The sequence below is a fragment of the Diabrotica undecimpunctata genome, chromosome 1 (genome assembly GCF_040954645.1).
Source record: "Diabrotica undecimpunctata isolate CICGRU chromosome 1, icDiaUnde3, whole genome shotgun sequence".
NCBI classification, from domain to species: domain Eukaryota; kingdom Metazoa; phylum Arthropoda; class Insecta; order Coleoptera; family Chrysomelidae; genus Diabrotica; species Diabrotica undecimpunctata.
The window spans coordinates 85224986-85247058 of NC_092803.1; the positions used below are offsets into that span (position 1 = coordinate 85224986).

General features: G+C 31.4%; 1 protein-coding gene across 8 annotated transcripts in view; it reads right to left on the reverse strand.

Annotated features, from left to right (window-relative positions):
- The window catches only part of LOC140451024 (mitochondrial uncoupling protein 4-like), a 360669-nt gene that overhangs the window by 227590 nt on the left and 111006 nt on the right, over positions 1-22073 (reverse strand). The window lies entirely within an intron of this gene.

Below are 22073 nucleotides of genomic sequence, written 5' to 3' on the forward strand. Positions count from 1 at the left end.
ACAGTTTGGGAAATTATATTACTTTTTAAGGTACCATAAGTCAGATAAATTTTAGATTGTCAGAATATGATAGATTTTATTGAAAATATAGCAAATATAAAAAAGCTGAAATTTTTATAATTTCAGCATTTAATTTTCTTTGTACCGTTTGACCTGAAGATGCTTTGCAAATTTTAGAAAGCGAAACCGGTCGTTTTGGGTAGTTTAATTAAATTGATTGTGACAGTCTAATTTATTTCTTTTACCTATTTGAAATGGACTCACACAAGCAAAACATTCATGATTTGAACAACGTAAAAACTTTCCACACAACCAACACACGTGCAAAACTTATTGTTATGCGTCAAATAACTGTCAAAGTGAAAATTTGAATTTAAAAGTTCTCCGATAAAAATTATAGTTTTTAATAATAAACATTATCGATTTAAAATTTAAGTGCAAAAAACATAATAACCGAACCGGTCTTCTAATTAGTATTGTGATTCACTTTTTATGTATAATTAGGATTTTAATTTGACCGTAATTTTAAGACCGTTAATGACCGTGTAGTTAAACAATCTAAGTGTTTTACGGTTGTAAACTTCTATTTTGTTCCCCCAAAGAGGAACACTAGTGCAGGGACGTCCTCGTTGACGCAAATGTTAGTAGATAATAGTGAGGACTAGACTTCGGCAAATATGCAAATAAAAATGTAGAAAATATGCGCATAAATATGCACGTGTTTACCCGAAAATATGCAAATATTTTACAAAATATGCATACAAATAAATAAAAAAATCGTAAAATAGTAACAATTTTATTTAAAAAAAAAGTGTACATAACTAAATATTTCCTACTATTCATTAAGATTTATATTTATTTTAAGTAACTACATCATTTTTAAGTATGAATAAACTTATTTAGAATTATGGTAACAATAAATGACCAAGTGGTGTTCAAAATTTTCTAACAAAAACTTGTGGCTTCTGTCTGAGTACATATATTTATATATGGAAAAACTTCGTTCAACATCAACTGATGTAACGGGAGCATTTTTCAAACTAACCAAAACATTTGGTTCTAAATTAATTGTTTTCGAAATATTTCCAGCTAGAACACTGACTACCTCAGAAAGAATATGGTAACCTTTATTTTTTTCCACAGTAGGTTCAAATTTTTTTAAAATATCTTTTCCAATATTACCTCTAACGTTCCGACAACATGACGCAAATTCTTTTATTAATGCTGTACTTTCGAACAATGACAGTTTTGGTGATTCTAACTGAGTAATTGTTTTTTGAACAAAACTAAAATTTGATTTTATAAATGAAAGTTCTTGTTCAAGCAAGTTACTCTGAAAAGTTTGTTTAGAATCCAAAAGAGATTGGGAACTTTCATCTGTTAACGTATCAATTATGTTCTTTATTTTAACAAAATGATCTGCATAAAAATTAGCTGCTTCTAACCATGTTCCCCATCGCGTTAAAATAGGTTGTGGTGGAAGAGGAATGTTAGGTAGCATTTCTTTATAAAGTTGAATTCTTATAGGAGATTTAAGAAATACTTTTTTGGCACTGGATATCATGGTATTTGAAAGAGGAAACTTTTTTCGTATTTCCTCTGCAACTCTGTTTAATCCATGCGCTACACAAGTAACATGTATTAAATCTGGGAAAAATATTTTTAAATTTTGTCCTGCTTTCACTATATAAGGAGCAGCATCCGATGAAATAAGCAGTAATTTATTAGAAGGAATAGTTGTCGGAAGAAAAAAAACCATTTGTTTTCTCAAGTTGTTAGCATGAAATAAGATGAGATTTTGGTAAGGTATACCATATATTTGGTAACACCAATCAATAAATGAGCAATATACTTTCCTGAGGAATCAGTGGTTTCGTCTACAGATATGTAAAAATAATTATCTGCAATTTCTTCCTTAATATTAATTAACACCGACGAGTATAGCCCGTTCACATTATTTCTTCTTAGAGACCGATCACTTGGAACATTAAGTTTTTTTAGAAACGACCTAAAATTTACATTTGCTAATTTTGAAAGCGGTATGTTTGCAGACACTAATGCGCGACACAAGTCTTCATTAAAAGTTTCTTGCTCATCTAATTTATTTGAAGTAGATTGGAAACATTTAGCCATTGAAGTTTGATGTTTTCCTCCTATTTTTCCTTTTTTTGCAATGTGTGAAGCAGTTCTCACATGTTGGTCTATCTGAAATTTCTTCTCACATGCTATCTATAAATAAAAATAAAAACCTTTATTTTAACCCAACCTTTAAAATATAAAAATATACAAGGTGTTTTTGGTTAATCAAATAACTGGTTTGGAAAAAAAAACACTCGCTAAGTGTTTTAAATGCAGTATTAATCCACAAATTAGTTTTTGTTACTAACCATTAGTACATCATATAACTTATTTTAAAATTCAACAAAAGTTTTTTTTTTGTTAATTCAATTAAAATAAAAATAATTGTGTTTTAGAATAGCTGACTTCATAAAAAAAAGTAAAGGTGAAAAATTTCTCTAAATACACACCATTGTATTGTACCATGGACAATTTTTTCTCACTAAAGGAAGCTATTTTTCATTTAAAAACAACCTACGAGTACTAAATTTCAAGTAAATACGTTTATTGGTTTTAAAGTTATTGTTGTTATTAACTAAAAGAATTTAATTTTTTTTAATTTTAACACCCTGTATCTCGAAAAGTAAATAAGTTTGACCCCTCATTAACTATATCGTTTTGTTCAATTTTTCGAGAAGTATCTACAGTCAAACGTTGTAAGTGTCATTTGGAAACACCCTGTATGTATGAAATATTAGATATTTAATAAAAAATATTAGATACTTACAATTTTGCCACAGACTGAACAGTAGATTTTTCCCATATCCATAGACAGCTCTTTATAAGGTTTAATCCAAGTTGAAGCACTGGTTGTTTTAGGGATTATAAAATCACAATCTTCCTTTTTGTTACGCACAACGAGTGTTTACGCTTTGAATATCAGAACAAAAATGATTTACAAATCTGAGCATCAAATTAGAAATGTTTAGGTACCTAATTCAATAAACTGGGAGATTTTGGAAAATCCCTAAATTAGGAACAAAACTATTAGCCGTTTACCTGCTGTTAAGATACAATAAATTGTAGGTAGATTTGGGGATTAGATCATAAAATGCAAATGAGCGAACCCTTAGCGATTATCCAATAACTGAATGCCTCAGTGACCGAGACTTTCTAAGAATGTTGAGGGCTACTTAAATTGATCTTCTTTGAAATTGTAAATGTTTTGTACCTGTAGAGATTACGTACTTAGATCATTTCTTGATTAAAATGACTACAAAATTTTATACAAGAATTGAAATAAATTGGTATGTTTAAAAATTTTCAAATACAGTATAAAAATCTGAACTTTTATGCACTTTATGCAAACTTTTATACAAATATGCCAAAATATGAAATATTTGCATAAAATATGCACAATATGCAAAATATGCAATATGCATATTTGCCGAAGTCTAGTGAGGACCATTTGAAAATAGGAGCTGTCATGGAACCGGAAAAGAAAACCTTCAATTTATGCTCAGATACAAATATTTGGGTTTATATTGAAAAAGTAAATCTTGAAAATTTAGGTAGATTACATCCGATGACTGTTGGTCACATATTATTCAAAAAATTAAAACTTACAAATATTTTAGAAATTAAAAGCATAGATAGAAATCGCATCAAGGTTTTGTTAAAGTCTTTACTGGAAGCAAATAATTTAGTAAATAATCAAGCATTAAAATTGGAAAAATCTCAAGGCGTACATACCTAATCATTTGTTGGAAATCAAGGGTTTAGTACGGGACGTAGATACTCAGTATGACGTAGATTATTTAATAAATACTATAGAGTCATCTTCTAAAGTTATTAATATATATATATATATATATATATATATATATATATATATATATATATATATATATATATATATATATATATATATATATATATATATATATATATATATATATATATATATATATATATATATATATATATAGAACTAAACGTAAAGTTGTTAATGATAATAAAGTTGAATTCATAGATAAAAAGACAATAATTATCACATGTGAACGCAACGTTCTGCCGAATTATGTTTCTTTTAATAAGGTATTTTGTCCTGTTGAACGAAGTCGTTCAGTGTTATAAATGTCTTAGATTTGGACATGTATCCAAACAGTGTAAAAGTACACAAGAACGGTGTATTCAATGTAGTCAAATTAAAGAAAAAGATCATAATTTTAATAGAGAAGTTGTATTTTGTATTCATTGTAAAAGTAGGAACCATCTGTTGATATCTAATAAATGTCCGCAATATGAAAAACAGAACAAAATAAAAAATATAATGGCTGAACATAACATATCTTTTGTAGAAGCAAGTAATTACTGTGAAAAATCCTTTTCAAATTTTGTAAGTAGCAATTCCTTTGAATGTGTAGCAGAATATGAAAGGGATTTTCCTAGTTTGCCTACAACTAGTAAAAATATTCCGGTATCTAAACAAGTTCCAAACAAGCTAAATTCTGTTTTTACTCACACTGATTTAAATATTACGAAATCTCAAACAAATAAAAAAAAGAAAAGTCAATTCACCAACTACACGGTCGTCTACTGAGAAACCAATGTTTCCTTATGTTTTTGGACCTGATAAACCTTTACCAGTTAATCGAATTGTACCAAATTATGAAAACATTGAAATTAAAAGAAATGTAACTGAAAGTCTTTCTACTTTTATATATCAGCTTTTACAAAGTATACAAACTTTTGATAATATACGATCTATAGATAAACAATTAATAGTCAATAACACTGAACAGGTATTGGAGGGTACTCTGATTAATACTAAAAAATGTCTTGTCAATCTAAGTTAAAAATAATGCAGTGGAATGCTCGTTCTGCTGTTTCAAATAAAAATAGCATGATGCATAATTTAGTCACTAACAAAATAGACATAGCTCTTATTAGTGAAACATGGTTTAAAAAAATGTATTATATGATTTTAATGGGTATAATCTTATAGTTTATTCGTCTTCCGGGTTTGGACCGTGTCATTTGTGAGTGACCCAAAAGTGGGTTCATCTCGACGTTTCGCTACAATTGTATGTAGCTTCCTCAGGAGAACAAAAAAGAAAAAGAAAAAGTGTCTATTCTATTCCTTGTTCATGTGGACAAGTGTATATTGGCGAAACTGATCGTTCCGTCAAAACTCGGATTCAAGAGCATCAAAGATGCATTCGATCAGGTCTTTTCTCCCATTCTGCAGTTGCAGAACACTGCCAAGAAACCGGTCATTCCATATTGTTCGAAAAAAACCCATATTATTTCTAAGAGCCCCTTCTTTTATTCCAGGAAAATCCGCGAATCTCTAGAGATCCGAAAAAATCCACATAATATCAATCGAGAGGAAGGATACTACTTGTCTCCCATCTGGAATCTCAGTCTAGAGCCGCCGTCCGGTCCCGCTACCACGATGCAGCCACATGATTGGCCAGCGCGCGCTTCTTGACGTTCGCGCCACGGAGTGTGCCGATACGTCCCGACACGACAGGTCACCGCGACTATAAATAGAGCGGTAGCGGAGTAATCGTCGGATTCACTCCCCGCCTCTCGACGCGTTAGTGTTCTGAGCTGTTGGACGTGAATCCCTGTCCTGGCATTTGGTTTTCACCTCTGGCTGCGTTAAGTAGTTGAGTTACTGTGACCAAAAGCCCCTTGGTAGTTAGTATTCGCCTCTGGTTACGTTGAGTAACTGAGTTACCGTTGCTAACTACCCATCTTTCTGTCTTTTGTTTTCTTTTTCTTTTTTGTTCTCCTGAAGAAGCTACATACAATTGTAGCGAAACGTCGAGATGAACCCACTTTTGGGTCACTCACAAATGACACGGTCCAAACCCGGAAGACGAATAAACTATAATTCTGACTCTGGCCGTGGAAGCCTACGATTTCATTTGGGTATAATCTTGTTCGTAATGATAGGTTGGATGCTTATGGTGGAGTTGCTATACTTATAAATAAATCAATTTGTTTTACTGAACTAAAAATTGAAAATAATAATTACAATAATGAAATACAGTTATGTGCTATGAAAATTAAATATAGAAATAGTCAAATTACTTTTATGTCTCTATACAGAGTCCCGGAAATAAGATGCACAATAAATGGTTGGATAAATATATTTTCCCAGTTACAAAAACCAATTATAATAGAAGGTGATTTTAATGCCCATCATATTATTTGGGGTTCAAGTACAAATGATGGAATCGGAATACAGCTGATTAAAATGGCAGATGATCTTAAATTTACGGATTTAAATAATGGACAACCAACAATACTAACTCAACCTAACCAGAATTACTCAATGATAGATGTTACTTTCTGCAGTCCGGATTTTGTTAGTAAGGCTGAATGGTCTATCTCTTCAGACACGCTAGGATCAAATACTTTTGTTATACAGTTAGATATTTGCATTAAAGTCGGAACAGAAAAAATATTACCAAAAAATAAATGGAACATCAAAAAAGCTAATTGCCCTTTATATAATTATTTAGTACAAAACTGTTTTAACCAAAATACTGAAATTCCAAATAATACATCAAGCAAATATGAACATTTAATGAATGGTATAAATTATGCTGCTCACATTGCAATACCACAATATAAACCTTTTAAGCCAAAAACTCGAAACCCGCCACCGTGGTGGAATTCTGAATGTGACACTATTATTAAAAACCGGTAATATTCACTCATGAATTATAAAAAAGAACGTAATTTTGGAAACTATATAAAATGTCAATCAAACATGGCAAGTACAAAAAAACAACTAAAAAGTATTGCGAAACAAAGCTGGGTCAATTGGGTTTCTTCTCTTAATAAATCAATAACATCAAAAGTACTTTGGACTCAAGCTAGAAAGTTATACAGAAAATCACCAACAAAAAAAAATCTTTTGAAGATATTTGAATAGAAGAGTTTTTTGACATAATTGGTTGCTCCTCCAACAGTGATATCTATGCCTAATAAACCTAAGAAAATAGTAACCGGCAAAAACCACTTTTTACTTCAACCGATTAGACAGTAAGAACTAAGCTATGTTTTAAATAATCGTCCTAGTACAAGTCTTGGTTATGACCACATTAAGTATCCTATGCTTGATACGCTTCCTCCAATCGCTAAATATATTTTATTGGAAATATTTAACGAATTTATGTCTGCAGGTACGGATGCATTTAAAGAAGTTGTCATCCCAATTTTAAAGCCAATGAAGGATCCTAATCTGGCAAAGTCATACAGACCAATTTCACTTATGTCTTGTGTTCTCAAAATATTAGAAAGGATACTAAAAGTAAGACTTGAATGGTGATTAAGTGAGAAAAAACTACTTCCAAATTCTCAGTTCGGTTACAGACAAAAATGTGGTACTTTGAATGCACTCGTTACCGTAGTAACTCACATTCAAAATGCATATTATCGCAATACGTATGTTCCACTATTATGTTTGTATATTAAAGGTGCATATGACAGTGTTAATTTAGATATGCTAAAAGAAAAAATGATTCAACAATTCCAAATACCTTCCCTGCTTGCCCAAAATATTGTCAATTTCTACTTAAACAGGAAAATATATATTAGGATGGAAAATAATCAACTAATTGGACCACGTTTTAATAGTTCGGGTATTCCATAGGGCTCAGTTTTAAGTCCACTTCTATTTAATCTTTACACAGCCGATTTTCATAATATTAGTATCGAAAAATTTTTATTTAATACAATACAATATGCAGATTACTTCTGTATCTATACTGAATCTAAAAAATACAATAATGACTTAAACACATTGGAAAGTGTTCATGAACATTGCTGTACGTGGTTTAGAAAAAATGGTTTTGAGTTGGCAAACAACAAGTCTAACATTTGTATATTCACTAGACATAACTTGCCTCAAAGAGAACAAATAATATTAAATGATAATTATTTTCCCTTCTATAAGTCGATAAAATATTTGGGTATGATTTTGGATACAAAGCTGACCTGGAAACTGCATGTTGATTTTATGCTTGATAGGTGTAATAAAGCACTAAACTTTCTCAAATCAATTACTAAAACTTGGTGGGGTGCTGATGTTGAAACATGTCTTCTATTTTATCGTTCTTATATCAGGACCACTATAGATTATGGCTCTGTACTTTACGGATCCGCTAGTAACAATATTTTAGGTCGTATAGATGTTTTTATAAACACAGTTTTGCGGTGTTGCATGGGTGCTATGAAATCTACCCCTATTGAACCACTTTATGTTGAGACAATGGAACCGTCCAGTAAATTTAGAAGAAAATATATCAGTCAAAATTTTCTCCTTAAAGTTCGTTGTTACAACACTTGTTTATATAAAGATATTAGTAGTTTAAATTATTTAGACTTAACAAATAAATATTGGACTCACAAGAATTCTCCACCCTTATGCGAAGCATTTCGAAATACTGCAAATAAAGATACTGAACTTACAGTTGCAAATAAAGTGTTACATTTTAAAGATTTCTTTGAGTTACTGTATCAAGTACATATAATACAACCTATTTATCATGAGAACCCTTTAATAAGTCGTATTGTTTTAAACAACTATCTGACAAATTGGCCAAAATCTGTTTGTATTTATACAGAGGCATCTAAAAGTTCAAAGGGTACTGGTTGTTCCTTTTATATTCCAAATAAATTTATAGAAAAAATGTTTAAGCTGCCCACAAATTTCTCTATTTTTAGTGCCGAGGCTGTGGCCATATATGAAGCTTTAATTTATTTTAAATTGGCATCATATAGTTCAGCAGTAATTTTATCTGATTCATTATCTGTACTTACAGCTATTCAAAAACCGCAACTATCATGTAGTAGGTACTTCTAATCCATACATTTTTTTTAATTAAAAAATGCTTATTTGAAATTAATAAATACACCCAAAAAATACAATTGATGTGGATCAAAGCACATTCAGGACTCACACATAATGAACACGTAGACCAGTTAGCTAAAAATTCCATCATTCATGGAACACTAACCAACTATCAGCCTGGCATTATAGATGCTTTTGCTTGTTCAGGAACTGAACAAATGAACAACTGGAAAGCACACTGGGAAAAGTACTGCAAATAGTACCCTCGCAAATACATAACTACCATTAGTAGACTCAGATTTGGCCATGCATGTTATCCTGCACATTTATTTAAAATAAATATATTAGATTCCGATATTTGTCAAGAATGTCAGATTAAAAGTGACTTAAACCACATATTTTTTGAATGTCAAAAGTATAAACAACCCAACAACAACCTAATTAAAAGAATGATGGACAAGAACATCCCACTTCCTGTTAATATTCTCTTTATACTATCACTTAATGAAATGAAAATGTTTGATTGCTTGATAACCTTTTTGTCTGATAGTAAAGTATGCTGTAACTAGATTTGTAACCTATGTTTAGAAAAAAATTAATAAAAAAAAATTAAAAAAACAGATTAAAAAATGGAATATAAAAAAATACTTAAAAAAATAGATTAAAAAAAATAAATAAAAAAAGGATTATAAAAAATATACTTATTAAAAAAAATAAAAAAAAGAAGAAAAAAATAAGAAAAAAAATAAAAATATACTAAAACAATCACTAAGAGGAGCTAAACCTCCGAGTAAACGTGGTGAAAAAAAAATATTACCATAGTTGTATTTATTAATATAGTAGGTAGATATTTTTATTTGTAAGATGTATACACTATGTATTTCACATGACGTCTGTCAATAACTGAATTATAATAAAGGTATAAAGCTCATGCTGATTGCGACTGGCTGAATGACAATTGTCCAAGCCAAGAACAAAAAAAAACACGTGCAAGACGACTGGCAAGCAATAAGTGACGTAGCCGGCTTGTGCACTTCACCACTGAGTTATGGAACTCTAATATACCATTTGCACTCATTGCCGCCACGATTCAAATTAAAACGTATGTACCAAGAAAGCTAGGGGTCGGTCCGCTTTAGGAGGATGGTCCACATCAGTTCTGACCTGAAGTAATGTCAAGAAAAATATAAAATACATTGTCAGTCATGTTTAAGTACAGTTTTATATTGTCCTACAGTTGAGAATAAAAATAAATTATAATTGTTGATGCTCAGTTCACCTAAATTAAATTATAACAAAGAATATCAAATAAGCTTATAATTATTACTGATAACATTGTTTTGAGTAACTCATTGCTTAGGTATTTGGAAAATTTGGATCATAATTGCAGTTTTTTGTTATTGTTAACGACTGATTTCCAACATGAAATTAATGTCATTTTAATGTGTTTACACCCTCACTAAAATTGAGTATAAATTCTAAACTTGAAATTAATTTTAGTTAGTTCGTTTGATGCGTTCAAGTTCATTAATTGTTGGTTAGTTCATTTGATTCGTTGAAGTTCATATCGACTATAGTTATTATTGTGGTTTCTTGTGTTATAAAGATTGAATTTATTAATGGAGAACTCTGAAACATCCCCAGGGGAAGGCATTGTCATTAGGGGAGAAACAAATCTTAGTCAGCATGGTGAATTATCGTGTAAATCAAGGATATGATTCACTTTCAAAAATAATACAAACAGTGGCCGTAGAAACCGGCATTTCCGAAAAAACAATTTACTTTGTAAGAAAAGAAAATTCCTCGGCACTTGGATTACAATCAGCAAAGAGACGATCCAAGAACAAGCTAACTTCATTATTGCGTGATAAAACTTACGATGAAGGAACAAAGAGTAGCATTCTTGGAATAGTGCATGATTTTTTTCGTAAGAATACCTACACCCCAACATAACATTCTCTATTAGCAATAGTAAATAAAGACGAACATCTTCCTAATTTTTCTAGAACTACACTGCATAGACTAATTAAGGACATGGGATTTGTGTACACAAAACGGGACAGAAAGTCAATGTTGATAAAAAAAACCAGAAATTATTTCTTGGCGCCATCGATATTTGCGAGAAATTCGTACGTTTCGGAAACAAAACTACAACATTGTATATTTGGACGAATCATGGGTAAATATTGGTCAAAGTGTCAATTGTGAATGGAAGGACACTTCCGTATCGTCACATAGAGATGTATTAGTTCGTGGACTCACTACAGGCTTGAAACCCCCTACTGCACGTGACCCACGCTCCATTTTACTGCATGCAGGAAGTAATGGATGGACCTCTTTTCGAAAATTGGTTTAAATCTAAACTTCTTCCAAATATTCCCGATAAAACTATAATAGTAATGGACAATGCGTCGTATCACTCCAGGAAGTTGGAAATAATTTCGAACAATTCTGACATGAAGAAAGAAATAAAGGAGTGGTTGCGTTCAAAGGATATTTATTTCGAAGAAGATTACCTAAAATCCGATCTGTTGGACGTTGTAGCTCATTTTAAATCGATAATAATAATAGATAATAGATGAAATTGCAAAAAGTAAGAATGTTAAGTTGCTAAGATTACCTCCATATCTAAACTAAATCCGATAGAGATGGTATGGAGTGAAGTAAAAAGTTTCGTGGCAAGACATAACACGAACTTTACGAAGGAACAAGTAGAAAATCTAATACATGAAGCGTACTCTCAAGTTACTCCACAAAAATAGATATAATTACGTGCAACACGTAATTAGCATAGAATAACAGATGTGGAATATCGATAATTGACTGGACAATATCGACTCTGATTATAATAAACCTTAATGACGACAGTGGCAGTGAAAGTGAGGAAGACGGGAGTATAGAAGAAATGTAAAATACACAATTTAAATACATTTTAATTATTTATGTAGGTAACAATAAAACACTGAAAACTTTGTTTTCAAACTTCCACAAAATTTATTTTAAATTCTTATCACTACAGCTGTTTCGGCTGATTGCCTTTCTCAAGTGATCTGTTTTTGGTATGGGTTTACACTTTATAGTCTCTAATGAAATAGGTTGAGGAGGGGAGAACTGTTTGTCTCAAGCTGGTCATTCAGAATTATATCTGTGTTTTTTAATTTGTTGATTTCCATAGATTCTAACAAAGATAGCTTAAGGTCTTTATTTTGAATGTGGAGAATTTTAAATTCGTCATTAAAAGAATGATTATGATCTAGAAGGTGAAGTGCGTATGTAGAATCTGTTTTTCTATTATTGAAAGCCCTTTTATGTTCTGCTATTCGTTTATTAAAATTTCTACCTGTTTGACCAATGTAAGTTTTTGGGCAGTCGCCACATTTAAGTTTGTACACACCACTGTGTAAGTGTTTTTTATGTTGGCTCTTGTTGTTTTTAATATATTTGCCTAGGTTGTTATTTTAATTACTATTTAACTGGGAATAAGCCACAATTAAAGGTTAAAATAATAAACGTATTTTAACCTTTAATTGTGGCTTATTCCCAGTTAAATAGTAATTAATTTAAAATGCCACAAGAAAATAGCTTCAGAACAATATTAGGTTGTTATTTGTTCTGAAAGCTGGTGTTATTCCTTTCTTTTTTATGTGTTTGGCTATTTTTGTTGATATTTTGCCTGTATATGTAATCGAGCAGAAGGTAGTGGGTTTTTTCTTTGGTGGTGGAAATACTAAGTTCAGGGCTTTCTTGTGTAGTTTTTGATTTAATATTTTATTAATTGTTTGTTCGTTGTATCCATTGTTTACTGCTATTTGCTTAATGATATTTAATTCTGTCTCAAAATTGTATTTTGACATAGGAATTGCTGTTAATCTATGTAACATACTATGATAGGCTGCCAGTTTATGTTGTGTGGGATGGGATGATAAATTGTGAATAGTCGTGTTAGTATGGGTAGGTTTATGAAATATGGAGAAGTCATGTTTGTTTTTAAGCCTGGTAATTTTTAAATCTAAAAAATTTATGGATTGATTTTGTTCTGTTTCTATTGTAAATTCAATATGACTATGAAGAAAATTAATATACGATAAAAATTGGTCGAGTTGCCTGTTAGTTCCTGTGAAACATACCAGTACATCGTCTACGTATCTCCACCAATATAAAAACTGTTTGAATATGGGATGTTTTAAAATCTTTGTCTCTAGATGATCCATAAAAATATCTGATAGCAATGGGCTTAGAGGATTGCCCATTATAAGTCCTGCACTGTTATTTGTATATAATTCATTATTAAATTCAAAGTAGTCCTGGTTTATGCAACTTCAAGAAGATGTAAAATTTCAGATGTAATGATTGGATTTGTACTATTTTGGTCTAAAAGGTTTTTTACTAGAATAAAAGTTTCTGTAGGAGGGATACTAGGAAAAAGATTCTTTACGTCAAATGAAATTAATCTGGAGTTGTTAGATAATTGAAAATGTTGTATTTTATTAACTAGTTCTATTGTATTTTTTATGGTAAATTTAGGTGAAAATTTAGTGTGTTCTAAAATAATCTCTAGCAGTTTTTTTGAAAGTTTATATGACGGAGCTGTATAAAAAGACACTGCAGGTCTTATTGGGTGATCCGGTTTGTGTAGTTTAATGAAAGAGTATAATTTAGGAGGTTGTGGGTTCATGATACTGAGGTATTTCTGTTCTATTGGATTTACTATTGATTTTGAATTTTCTAACGCTAGCTTAATTTGTTTTTGATACTTTTCTGTTGGATCTTTGTGTAATGTTTCAATGTTTTGATTATTTAAAAATTCTATTGTTTTGTTATTATATTCTATTTTATCTATAGCAATAGTAGTGTTACCTTTGTCTGCTTTTGTAAACACTATGTTGTTTTTTATTGATTTATTTTTAATTGAAATGGCTGTTTTATTCTCTTTGTAACAGGAATTTTTGGTTTCACTACACACATCTGTAATAGATTTTGCAATTATACTTTTTTCGATATTGTTAGCAGTTTTGTTTAATGCTACTTCACATTCTACACCTAAATATTCTAAAGTTTTCTGATTATTATATTGGGGCAAGTTGTGTTTAAATCCTTTCTCTAAAAGTTGTATCTCGCTATTACTAAATTTAGTATCTGTTAAATTTATAAATCTATTGAAAAAATTATGGTTCGAAAAACTTCTTGTATAATGAATATTGGGATTTTTACTATTGCAAATTAGATTATTTAGTTTTTTACACTGTGTATTGAATTTTTTATCTATTATATTATCTATATTAATTCTCACGTTAGAATCTAGGATGTCAAATTCTATATTATTTAATCTATAATTTAATTCTGAGTGACATACCTTAAGATAAACAGTTATGATATCTCGCTTCTTGTATTGGTATTTTCTGTCGTTTTTCAGCCATCTGGTCTGACCGTGATGTATCCCTTTTTGTGCGGCGGGGCTGAGGTTCTTGGTTTTTAACTGAATATACTTCGGGAACACTTTATTTTGTAAATGTAAACACATATTTAAAAACCAATGTTTTGTGTCGCCAGTCTACGTTTCAAAAGTAATCTTGAAAACAATATGGTCAAAAGTCCTGTACTGACTTCTTTTAAATAATTGATGGATTCGACCGTTACTTGATGGAAATTCATTTTATGTAACAATAAAACAACACTGAAAACTTTGTTTTCAAACTTCCACAAAATTTATTTTAAATTCTTATCACTACAGCGTACACTTACACTTAAAGTGTAAACCCATACCAAAAACAGATCACTTGAGAAAGGCAATCAGCCGAAACAGCTCATCTTCTTATCGTACTCTATATCTCTCTCACTCACTAAACGTTAGTTAACCAGCTGACCATCCGGTCACTTAAATTCCCTTCCAATTAATATCACTTGCCTGGAAAAAAGACTGGATTGGAGAAAGAAAAGAAAAAGAAAGAGAGAAAAATAAAAACCAAGCTTAACAATTTGATCAAACGAGAGATGAAACACGCATATAGAATAATCCCCTCACATAATAAACTCGAAAATAATATTTGAGTAATAAATGTCTAGCATTAGCTTCACTAAATTTGAATTATTATCAATACTCCAGTCACTGTGGAGGAAAAGAGGTCAATACCTCTAAATTTTTTATAACTGAATCGATTTTGCTAATAATTTGGAATTAGGCTTATCTTACCTCCCTCTTCAAAAGTTATATATGCAATAGGTGAGCTTTTTATTTTTAAGGGGTGAAATCACCCCTTATTGAAAATAATGAAAAAGATTTATATTAAAGCATTTTATGGATTTAAATCGTGTTAAATTAGGTAATTTAAATATTGTTAATTATATTAATGGATATTGTGTGCATTCTCAACCCTTAAATAATCTTAAAAACCATCCCTTTTAATAAAAATAATTGTAAAAAATCGTTTAACAGGTTCAAACGCTTTTGTAGTGCATTTATATCATCTACAATGTAATTATCTGCTTATATAAAATAATTTTGGTTGATTGCATCACTTCAACCCTTAAAAACTACCCCCTATGTCAAAGTATATAAAAAAATCTTTTTAAACAACTTCAAAAGTTTTTAATGTATATTTATATTCAAAAATTCCTTTCTTATCAATAAAATATTTTTTGATTGGTTGCTTATTTTCAACCCTTAAAAACCACCTCTATGCTCACGAAACAAATTCCCCTTTGGTAAATGTCTAAATAAAAAAATTAAGTATACTCATGCTGTTTTTATTGTAAAAAATTATGCATGAAAATACTTTACATTAGAAAGTATACAAAATATATTTACAAAAATAAAAATTATTTACAATATATCAAATTATTCATTGTCTGAAGCGTCATTCTCGTCGTGTTCTAACTCCACCTCTTCGTCTATTGCAGGACAGTTTTGACAATTGTCGCCATAGCATGTTCCACACGTAGCATTGCAAAATAGACCTAGTGTACGACAGCCACACGCTGAGCCGCAACCCTTTTTGCAATTGCAAAAAATCAGTTTCAATGGTTATTCTGGTGCAGGTGAACTTGTCATTTTTATTGGTTGTAAAATATCATCACTCTTGAACCATCCCCAATCCGTTATATCAATCTCTTTGTTTCCAAGCCATATCTGAGTTTGTAAATAAACTCTTTTGATATGCTCATTCAGGGCACTTACAGTTGGTACAAGAAATGATAATTTAACTGCACTATTTTTAGTTGTGGCTTTAATAAACGATTCGTATCGCATTTGTTCAAGTAATGATGAATAATCTTCGACCTTATTCATTTTGTTCATGTGGGTGTCTTTGGCAAGGCCATACAGCAAAATTGTACAGTATCTCCCAGCTTCTAAAATGTCTTCGAGATCTGAAGTACTCCTGTCATTGGCACTCATTGGCGGCTTGCCCACGCAACTTCAAAGGAGTATCGGTTCTCTGTGTTCGTTAGTTCTCTGAAGCAAATGTTCAGTTTAGAGGTGCCTATATTATATACATAACATATATATGTATGTATGTATTATATACATATTTGTGTGAGTGTTAGTGTGTCTGTTACAAGTTTTTCGAATATACTTGAATAAAGCATTTATATATACAGAAGTTGATGCTCCAAAATATAAATAACATGCTCCAAAATTTTTTTAGAATAACTCCGTTAATTTTTAAGCTACAGTGTCCATTAAAAAAATATTTTGAAGGTAATTTCAAAAGCTACAAGACTAAGTAGATTAAAATATGTTAAAATTCTTTCTTTTTAAATAGTAAAGGGCCAAAGTGCTGATTACAGGTGTGTCAGCCGCTGTATCTCAAACTTCAATTGGCTATATCTCTATTATTTTTCGAGCTACAACAAAAATAAAAAAAATCAAAATTTTTGTTAAGAAAAAAACTACATTTTGGTATAGAACCATTTTTCACGTATCTCTTATAGTTTTAGATTTATTTTGAAAAAATGTAAATTTTTAGATAATTAAAAAAAAGATTTTTTAATTTAAACATGATTTTTTCAAAAAATACGCAATTTAAACAGGCTAAACTTTTAAAACTTATAAATAACACTAAAATAAAATGAATTGTAAAAGATATACGTTTAATTTCAATTCTGATCGAAATAGTGTTACTTATACTGCTCGTTTTTTTTTTAAACGCTAGAGTAATTCAAATTCTTTCCTTCGTATTTCGCTTTGTTTTAATCGAAATGGCTTTTAACATAGCTCATTTTAAAGATTTTTTCTAGCTCTTTAAAAAGTGCTGTATGAGTTTTTATCAAAAAAGATGTCCATTTTCCGATATTTGATGTTAAATGCATCGAGTATAGTATCCCAAAAACAAAAAGTCATATTCAAACAATTATAAATCGCTTAATATTGTACTTATAAAACTTAATAAAAAAACATTCTCTTTGTTTTTTTATAAGCTTTTTTTTTGCTTATTATAGATTTTTCAATGAAACGCTTTGTTTTTGAGTTATTCGTACAAAATCATTGGAAAACATGTTCTTTTTTGCGAAAAGTTTACTTTTTCAAGTGCGTATAACTGAAAAAGTATTAATTTAGCGAAAAAAATTTATATGACGTTTTTTGTTTAAAATTTGATTCTATATCAAATCCCGGGGTTATTTTGAGTGTAAAAAGTTCAACCTCCTAGATGGGGTGCCAACCACCCCAGGGGTAGAAGCACACATCGACACCATATAACTTATGTTTTTTCAGTAATTTACTACCCACTGTAAAAATTTCAGATAAATCGGTGCAGTTATAAAAAATTTAAAGGGAAAAAATGCCACAGTAACTGGACTACAAATAAAATAAATAATTTATCTACATGTGGTTTCTACATATTTAAACTGTACAAAAATTTACTCACCCGACGACTGTTTTCATGGTTTTATTTAACTAGAGTTGGCTGAATTCTCATTTAAATATTTCACATCCTTATTTAATTGATTTTATTAATCGTGCCTCTCGTCTGCCCGTTTTGTTTTCTATTTAATATCGTTTGTTTTGTTCAATACTTAGTCCGTATAATTAGAGTTCTTTTTTTGCTCGATACATTAATTGATATGGAAATGGTTTTGGAATTGATACATTAAGGTTACGGTAGCGTAGTGCTACACCATCACTGGAACAAAATATTCGCATCGTTGTAACTTATGGGAAGCAACATGCACTACGTTCAACGATATTCACACAATGTAAAAAACAGCTGTAAACGCTGATCATTACAAACTAGGATTGTCCACTCTACATGCATGGATTCGGTGATTCGAATGTTGAATTCATATATCCTACCACTCGGGAAATGACGACGGTCAACATATGTATGGGGTTGGAGTAATCGTATCTCCTCAATTACGTTAATATGTTACAAACGTTATACCTGTTTCTGAAAAATTAATAATAATCCAACTGAATACTACTCCGGTCAAACTCAATGCTTTCCAAGTGTGTGCCCCAACAAGATTTAAATATTATTATGGGTGACTTGAATGCGAAAATTGGTAAAGGAAAAAGCGGTGAATTCATTAGTGATTTTGGTCTAGGGAAGAGAAATGAAAGGGGAGAAAGATTAAAACTATTTGTAGAGGAAGAAGAATTTGCAATACTAAATACGTTCTTCAAACTACCACCAAGACGTTTGTATACTTGGGTCTCTCCGCAAGATCAACCAGGAAACATAATCTTCTTCTTCTTAGGGTGCCTGTCCGTTCCGAACGTTGGCGATCATTCTGGCTATGATGACTTTGTTGGTTGCTATACGAAATAGCTGTGTTGAGGTCTTTCTATCAGGTTAGCAAGCCAGGATATTCTTCTTTTTCCTTAAATTTTACCTTGCAAAATGCATTGAAGTTGCTCGTATCTGCCTTTATTTCTCTTTATATGTCCCAAGTACTGCAGCTTACGGCTCTTCACGATGTTGACAAAATCCGCAGTTGTGTTTATCCTCCGCAGTACTTCTTCATTGATGACTTTGTCTGTCCATGGTATCTTCAGGATCCTTCTGTATAACCATAACTCAAAAGCCTGAAGTTTTGATAGAGTTTCCGCCTTCGATGTCCACATTTCTACTCCGTACAGAAGCACTGAGTACACATAACATTTAAGGAGCCTTATTTTTGTTTCTAGGGTGAGGTCATGGCTCTTGAAATAGGAAACAGGCTCAGGAAACATAATAGGAAATCAAATTGATTACATAATGGTAAACAAGGGATTCCGTAATGGATGCCTCTCAGTTAAAAGTTACCCCGGTGCTAACGTACCGTCAGATCATATTCCTGTTATTGGTAAATTTAGGTTTAGATTTAAAAAGGTTACAAAAAAGAATAGTAACAAAAAATGTGATATGAGAAGACTAAAAGATAAGGAAACAAAGGAGACAGTAGCACAGATTCTTTCAGAAAAGCTTAGTAACATGGAGCAAACATATGATCCAGAAGAATCACTCCAGAATATATGTGAAACCTTTAACAAGATCAGAGAAGAACATCTAATAGAAAATAAAGAGAAGAAAAAAGTTGGATGAATAACAATATACTGCAACTCATGGAAGAAAGAAGAAAATAACAAAAGAATGTACAAAAATATTCAAAGACAAATAAGAACCAATATACGAGAGGTAAAAGAAAATTGGTTAAAAACACAGTGTGAAGAGATAGAGTTGTTGGAACAAAAACACGATACATTTAATACGCATAAAAAGGTAAATCAAGCAGCTGGTCTTCAAAAATCCAACACAGCTAGCAAACTGCAAGATCAACAGGGGAACATCACAGATAAAAATCAAGAAATATGAATATGGACCAAATACATACAAGAACTCTTTGATGATAATAGGTCCGAACAACATCCGTCCTTCATATTATGTAATGACCACTTACCAATCACATCAGATGAAGTGGAAAAAGCAATATCACAACAAAAGATGGCAAAGCTCCTGAACTTGAAAATGCATATGCTAAACTCATAAAGCTATTTAACACCGACGGTACTCAACAACTAACAAAAATATTCAATGACATATATTTAAACGGAGTAATACCAAGATCATGGCTGAAGTCAACGTTTATTGCTCTACCAAAGAAAACAAAATCTGTAACCTGTAATGTTTCCGGACCATCAGCTTAATGAGCCACATTTTAAAGTTATTTCTAAAAATCATATATCAAAGGATATAAAGACTGTGCGAAGAAAAAATCAGCCGTACACAATTTGGTTTTCGGAACGCAGTGGGTACGAGAGCTCTTTAGCATACAAGTACTATTTCAACGATGTAGAGATGTAAATTGCGATATTTATGCATGCTTTATTGATTACCATAAATCATTTGAAACAGTAGAACATGATAAACTGATGGAGATGTCAACAAATATTCTTTGCTGCTGATAATAAATAATATTTACTGGAATCAAGCATCGTCTATATGTACAGAGGCAGGAGAATCTGATGATATCAAAATCTAATGTGGGGTCCGACAGGGATGTATACTATCACCCTTACTGTTTAACATATACTCTGAGGAAATCTTTTAAGAAGCAGTAGAAGATGTTGAAGCCGGAGTTCGAATTAATGGAGAATGTATCAATAACATCAGATAAGCGGATGACACGGTAGTATTCGCTGTCAGTTATGAAGCACTCCAGGAGTTAATGAATAAAATCACAGAAGTGAGTCAGAGATATGGACTTTCACTGAACATTAAGAAAACAAAATGTATGATGATCTCTAATAAGGAACAGGAAATTGAACGAATCAGTGTGAATGGTCAACCAATAGAAAGAGTAAAAACATACACCTACCTTGGTACGAACGTCAACTAAAATTGGGACCATTTCGTAGAAATAAAATCTAGGATAGAGAAAGCAAAATCTGCATTTCAAAAAATGGCTAAGCTATTCAAATGCCACGATTTATCAGTATCCATAAAAATCAGGTTACTACGATGTTATATCTTTCCTGTACTATTGTACGGAGTTGAGTTGTGGACTCTCACAGACGCTACCTGTAAGAAAACTGAGGCTTTCGAAATGTGGCTTTATCGTAGAAGATATCCTATACTGACCACGTTACTTACCAGGATGTTTTATTAAGAATGCAAAAAGGAAAAGAGTTGTTAATCACAATAAAAACGACCAGAATTAAGTGCCTCGGTCACATCATGAGGAACAGCGAAAGGTATGGGTTGCTGCAATTAATTCTTAAGGCAAAGGATAAGTAAAACTGGGACCAGGTAGGCGAAGAATTTCCTGGCTGAAAAATCTACGTACGTGGTTTGCAAAATACAGATTGCCATGATGGTCGTCAACATCCGAAACGGATAGGCACTACAAGAAGAAGAAGAAGACCAAAGTGGCACACAAAAATGACAAGCGCGTCAACCCGAAGACAACGAGTTGAAACAAAAAAGAAATTTTATGATCCATGACGGTTTCAAAAAAGAATTGGGACTACCTAGACATGCCAAAACCCGGTTTTGGCATGCTCAGCTCAACATTTCTTTGAGAATACGAATACATTAGCTCGTATAACCGGAATCTAGAAAGAACTGATCCATTGTTTTCATATTATTTTACCAACAATTTCGCGTGGCGAAGAAATTGATATAGAAACATTTCGCAAGTATACTAGAGAAAGAGCCAGCTAATTTGAATAAGGTTATTACCAGAAGCGAGAGCTCTCTTAGTCCCAATTCTGATTGCTTCATACACTGATCATGATTCAGAAAAGGATTTTGTGGAGCTACAGATTCCTACAAAGATGAAGACTTCGGCGGTGTATTACTGATTTTGAAGATCAACCTCAAGAAACGCTTACACAACATGACAGCGGACTTGAAAAATATTAAGATTAGAAAAAATTATTGTATACGATTGTAATATTTTTAATGTTTTACATAAATAAACTTCATTCTTTTGACATGGTCGTCAATCGTGGAGGAAAATGGCTACAGGCGGTAACTGTTAGGTATAGGTTGGTACAATGGTGTAGGTTGAGTATAGTGTACTTCGTAAGTCAACGACTATAATAATAATTGTAAGCAAGACAAGATGGTTGTAATATGTTGTTCTAAATAATAAAAAAATAATCCATTAATAATATACTTATTTTGTCATTTATAAACTAAATATTGAAAAGGGTATGGGCCCAGCT